The sequence below is a fragment of the Rhincodon typus genome, chromosome 3, assembly GCF_021869965.1.
Source record: "Rhincodon typus isolate 14 chromosome 3, sRhiTyp1.1, whole genome shotgun sequence".
In the NCBI taxonomy this organism is placed as follows: Eukaryota; Metazoa; Chordata; class Chondrichthyes; order Orectolobiformes; family Rhincodontidae; genus Rhincodon; species Rhincodon typus.
In genome coordinates, this window is record NC_063334.1 from 88,214,252 (window position 1) to 88,220,632 (window position 6,381).

The 6,381-nt window shown below is 40.9% G+C and overlaps 1 long non-coding RNA gene across 1 annotated transcript in view; it reads right to left on the bottom strand.

Moving 5' to 3' along the window:
* The window catches only part of LOC125482787, a 31,212-nt gene that overhangs the window by 23,706 nt on the left and 1,125 nt on the right, over positions 1–6,381 (bottom strand). The window lies entirely within an intron of this gene.

Consider the following 6,381-nt stretch of genomic DNA (forward strand, 5'->3'; position numbering starts at 1 on the left):
GGGGGGGGGGGGGGGGGGGGGGGGAAGCAGAGGCATTTGCAGAGGTTGGAACAATGAGGAGAATTCAAGGTGTATAGAAGAATGTGGTGGGATCAGAGGTATGGTACAATATGGGGAGGGGGTGTTAAATTATGGTCATTGGCATACACCACCAACGTCACCTCCACAGGAAGAGTGCAGCGGAGCTGGGTGGGCATCGTTAATATGTAATGTCAGGTTTCAGAGGCAGGGAGGACGATTGGAAGTGAGGTTCGATGTGATGCGTCTTCATAATGGAGGGATGGATAGAATTGGGCTGTTGGGGTAGTGCCACGTATAAACGGAGTAGGAAGTTACGAGGACGTACCCAAGGACCATCATTTGTGGAATTTCCAAGGGTGCTGTGGGATGACGGGAACACCACTGACTCAAAGTCATATAAATATGATGATGGACTCAAACTAATGTAGTGGAAAATGGAATGGTTGAGGTGGGTCTAAAATGGGAAGCGGTTGGAGGTGGGGGGGTGGAAATCAGAGCTCAGTACACACTCCGTTTTGGATGTAATGCGCTTTTTACTCAGCCAGGGTAGCACTTTCACCAATTTGGCACACATGCTGCAAACAGGGTTGCTGAATGTCTGGTTCCACTTCATGAGGTCTGGGCTGGCCCTCCAATGTAGTCTGTGTTGTAACATCCACGTATGCTGTGTTTTGCAAAACTGGAGCATGCAACGATACAATGTAATAGATGCTGAGGAGCTGAGGGATGGAAGTACTCATCCAAGGAGGATCGGGATATTGAACTGGAGGATGCTCTCGTTATGGATGACAGAGCTCAGCTGAATTGGGCGCTAGAAAACAGATAGTACATGATTGGCATTCGGTTCCAGTAGATACTAGCTGGGAGCAGAAAAACCTTTGTAGACTGTCATGGTCAAGATGCCAGTATTTGTTTTGCATTGTGGGTGTAACTGCAGCCTGTATTTATTTCCTTTCAGGTCTCTTTGACCATTTGTCAATAAAAGCTCATGGTGGACTTGTCTGAATTCTTGCCTGTACATGATGAGATGCAAGTGACCACTGGACATTGAAGATTCGGGATAGGGCTTGGGGTTCCTACAGAAAGGATGTATCTAAGGAAGGTAAAAAGTGTGTGGCCTGATGGTTAAATGGCAACTAGGTTGAGAGAATGGGGTTACATATGCAAGGGTGCATCAGGCATGTGCTGTGGATAGTGTGGCTCTGTAGTTGCCATTATGTTGCTGGTGAGGAAAAATTGTGTTTCTGTCTGAAAGAGAATTCCACAGTCAAACTCTCTAAGAGGATACAGCAGGGTCATTGAATATTTTTCAGGAAAATATAGATAGATTCCTAGCCAACAAGAGAGTCAAAGGGTAGAGAGATTAGGTAGGAAAGTGAAGTTTTGGACAAAAGTCACATTGACAGGATCTTACAGAATTGCAGAGCTGGCTCAAGAAGCCATATAGCCTACTCCTTGCTCATATGTCAGACCTTAATTCTGTCTGGACAGTCAAATAATCTGTTAGGTAAAACTTTGTTGAGGATTTCAATTATTCTTCCATTTTTCCTAACAGGTAATTACTGAGAAAACAATCAAAATATTGAACTGATAAAATCTTGTTACCTTTTAAAAGGAATAAGCTATGATGTTATAACATCAGCGCTGGAAAATAAATTCTAATTTTCACCTCCACTTCTCAATACCATTACTGCCCAACACTAATTTGGATGACTTTGTCCTTCAGATGTAGATGCAGAGTCAGAGTCAATCACTGTATAAAGACTGGATTCATCAACAAAAGGAACAGGAAATTCTGAAGACATCCTCGGGTCATTCAGGAAGGGAAGGAACAGCTAGCTTGCAAGCAAACAGACTTCAATTACTACTAGGATGTAGATAATGATTAAAGAGGTTATTGTGTGCAATTTCAGGCACCCAATCATCAAAAAGGACATTGATGCATTGAATAGGGTTAAGAGAGTGAAAAGCAATGATGATTCTGGGACTCAAGGCTAAACATTATGAACAGTCTCAGAGAATTAAAACATGCTTTTGTTGGAGAAAAGAAGATTAGGTGGGACATGACACTTAAATTGCTGAAAGGCTTGGATAATATAGTTCTAAGTAGGTTATTTAACTTAAGAGCTTGAGCACAGAACTAGAGAACCAATTCCATAATGAACAAACCTGAAGCAAAAACACAAAATTAGAAGAAATACACTTCACACATACCAATAACAAAAAAAAGTGTAACTGCCTTGCAGAGAAAGTAATAATGTTGTGTGCATTCAATTTTATAAAAGTTAGGTATACATCAAGTTACAAACACCATCACAGAAGTTATTTCATTGCTGAACTATATAAACTTATGGTGAGGCACAGGCTTACATCAGTAAATTAATCTCAACTGAAAGCAGGAATAAGGCTGCTAAGCTTGCACAAGTTCCCCTGCACAATGAACCAAGATGGCGCTGGCACAGTAGGTAGGCGTTCAGTCTTGTCACAGCTTGTCCTCTCCAGCCGGCAACATCGTTTTCTCTATGCACTTTTTGTTTTTTCTTTTCTTCTTCATTTTCAACGCCAAAGCAGTGTCAGCAGGGTGGTGCTCCAGCGTCAGTGGTGTGGGACAGGACTCGTGGCAGTGCTCGGAGCCTGGATGTGGCAGTAGGCTCGAGTGAGGATTCTTGGTGACAGTAGGCCCAGAGCCTTAAGTCAGGGCGACATCAGTGAGGCAGTGGCAGCAGCAGAGCCGGGGTCTCCTGGGGCATTGGCATCGTTGTTGCTGTTCCCAGAGCGGGACTTTGCGAGGACCGGAACACATTGCAGAGATATTGCAGAAGCCTTGATTTTGAGATCCCAATTTGAACAGAACATGAACTCAATTATTTAAAGTAATTTCTTTTTATCCTTATTGTAAGACTAAACAGCACCGGATTGTGGTGACAAAATGCTTTTCGTTGTATCTTCAAGATACATGCAACAATAAAATCATTCATTTATTCACGCTGAAGTGAAACTGCGCAAGTATTCCTGCTCTTGATCGGTATGCACCCATGTCTATTGTCAAGATAAGGTAAAACTGGATTGTGATACCTCAAAGTAAGTAACTCGAGTGCCATTTCACTGAATGATTGCCCTCCTTGAAACACAACCCGGTGTCAACATCTTCAAAACAGCTAACAATAAAATGAATCAAGTAAATTATGAGATTAAGAACTTGAAGGACAACAATGGATATACCGTATGAAAGACAGCCAATCTACCTTAATACAGGATCAGGTGGAAATCTTGTATGGAACTTTGAATTAGTGAACCAACAGATTTTAATTGCCAAGCTTCTTTTGAATGTTATTGGTCAACTGATTGACTATTTCTGCTGCAAAGATGAGAAAGTTACATCAGAAGGTGGCCGTCAGCAAAAAGATATTTTTCAACTGAAAGTGAATCTCTGGGGGAAGAGGAGCGAGCCATTGGTTGCAGGGACATGGACCTTTCTTGTGGGGCCATAAAAGTACACCTGTTCCTCCTGCCTCCACTCAAAAGTTTCCTTTGAGGGTACCCCACTTTCTTGACAGCTTGACTAAGCTTAGTGGCCCTACTGAGGAACAAGTTAAAATGCCAGAATCCAGAGTATATCATTAGATCGAGTGAGGCACTTAGTTCTGGAAGGAGAATCAAATACTGCAAAACCTATCTGCATTAACCAACAAGCCAGCAGGAATACATAGAGAATTTAACCTGTTCTATCTTGACCTACTCCAATTTTAAGTACTTACTACTTTTATTCCCAATAAACCAAGAGATTTAAATTTATCCCCAGTGATTTGGATGTTCTTGGAACCAAGAAAATACAACTGAGTTTAAGTAACAAGAGTTGCAACATTAAATGACATTCAGTCACATTGAATACAAAGCAACAGTTCTGTTGATCATAAGTGCATGAACACAACAACAGATTGATATTAGCTAATACATGTCCAATAGCATTCATTGAGCCACATTATACAATGAAACTGGTGTTGCCAACAAAGACCAAGTAACAAAACCAAAAAACAAGTACTGGAATAACATTAGCTTTAGATAACAAGACTTTAGTCAAAATATTATTTCAAACACAACATAAATTTTGCGACTGGGGTCAGGATTTTCAATATTGTGGTGAATACCTCAAGTCCTTACTCAGCAGAACCAATTCAATATAACCTCCAATGTATCATCTCCAATAACTAAGCTCAGTTTTCAGCTGACTGTATCTGAGGAAAAGAATTGCAAAGACTAAAGTCATGGTTTAATGGGCAACAATGATCTCAGAGCTACTAAATTGTTCAGAGACCTGGAAACCTCACAGTGGGCACATTAAGGCATTGGAGAAGTACCATCAGCGGTACCTCTACAAAATCCTCCAAATCTGGAATGAGGAAAGACAGTCCAACAGCAGCATCCTCTCCCAAGCTAATTCACCTCGCATCAAGGTGCTAATCACTCAAAACCAGCTCTGGTCAGCAAACGTTGTTCACATTCATGATACCAGAATTCCGAGGAAACTCTTCTTCTCTGAACTTGGTTGCAGCACAAGACTCCCAAGTGAACAGTGTAAATGTTTCAGAAATGTCCTCAAAACATTCCTGAAAAAGTCAAACAGCCACTAGAATTAATGACAGTTGTACTTCAAGGTTGTAACAAACTAAAATGGAAAGGGAGAGTTCATTTGGAAAGGTACCAAAGACATTGAGAGACTTTGCCAGAAACATGCAGAGGCAAAATTGAGGCCTACTAAGAACTCATCCACCCAACCATTCAAATACTATCCATGTCACACATAACCAAGTCTGTGGATTTGGCATCACATTAATCAGCTATGCCAGAAAACTTGGAAACATGTAATTTTCCTATCCTGAGGGATTGCTCGGGAGATTTGTTCCACAGGGCTATGACTTTGACCGTGATCGCCCTCACTTGTTACTTGTATCATAGATATGCAGTATTTTGTTTCTATTAGTCAACTTCAAATCTCAAACCCATGCAGTTTCATTGTGGTACCTCTGCATGCCACAAGGAAAGTGGTGGTGTCACGGTGCTGCTGTTGTACAGAAATTTAGAGATCCAGGTAATGTTCTGATAGCCTAGGATTCTAGGCCCACAATAGCATATGCTTGAATTTGAATTCAATTTTAAAAATCTGAAAGTTAAAAAAGTCTAATAATGACAATTAATTATCATAAAAACCTATCTGGTTTGCTAATCTTCTTTAGGGAACAAAATCTGCTGGCCTGACCAAGTCTGGCCTACACGTGACTCCAGACACACAGCAATGTGGTTGACTTTTAACTGCCCTCTGAAATGGCCTCGTATGCCATTCAATTGCAACAACCTTTGAAAAGTCAAAACAGAATGCAATTGGATGGACCACTGTGCGTCAACCACAGCACCAGAAATGACAATGGCAAATCCACAGTGTTGACCTGCAAGTGCCTTTTCACCAACATTTAGGAACTATTGCCAAAAATCGGAGAACTTTTTCATGACTACTCAAACAACAGAATCAAAAATTTGATTTGATTTATTGTTGCCATATGTACCCAAGTACAATGAAAATTTTTGTCTTGCGAGCAGTACAGGCAGATCATAGCAAACAAGGACATACAGATCATAGGGTGCTTAGACAGAACGAGGCAAACAAGGTTACAACTGCATAGGAGGTACATGAAAGCGAGGTCAATATTAGATTTGAAATTAGAGGCACCTGTCTAAGGTCATACTTGTGAAATTATACCTTACAGACAATGTTCCAAACAACACTATTCCTGGGTAGGACGCATCTAACCAGCAGGACAGACCTAGCAAAGATGGCAGAACAGAGGTATTCACAGTCAGGGTAAAGTAGCACTTGGAGTCACCAACATTGCCTCTGGTCCTCATGAAGTTTCATGCATCAATCTAACCATCGCCCCTTGACATTCAATGGCATCATCATCACCGAATCCCTCACTATCAACACCCAAGGGGTTACCATTGATCATAAAACTGAACTGAAACTAATCATATAAGTACTGTGGCTAAACAGCAGGTCAGAGGCTAGAAGTCTTGCAGCAAGGAACTCATTTTCTGACTCCTCAAAGCCTGTCCACCCTAAAAAAGGCAGAAGTCAGGAGTGTGATAGAATAATCACTGCTTGACTGGAGGAGTCCATCCAGGACAAAGCAGCATTCTTGAATGAAATAATAACTATGGAGATTGCTTTGGTTAAGGGGATGGGTGTTAAATATCCAAAGTTCACTTTGTTTCTCACCATAAAAATATTCACTGGTTGTGAAATGTAAAAATGCTTAAAAATAAAATTGTTATTCTAATGACAAAAAAAAGAGATATCTATAATAA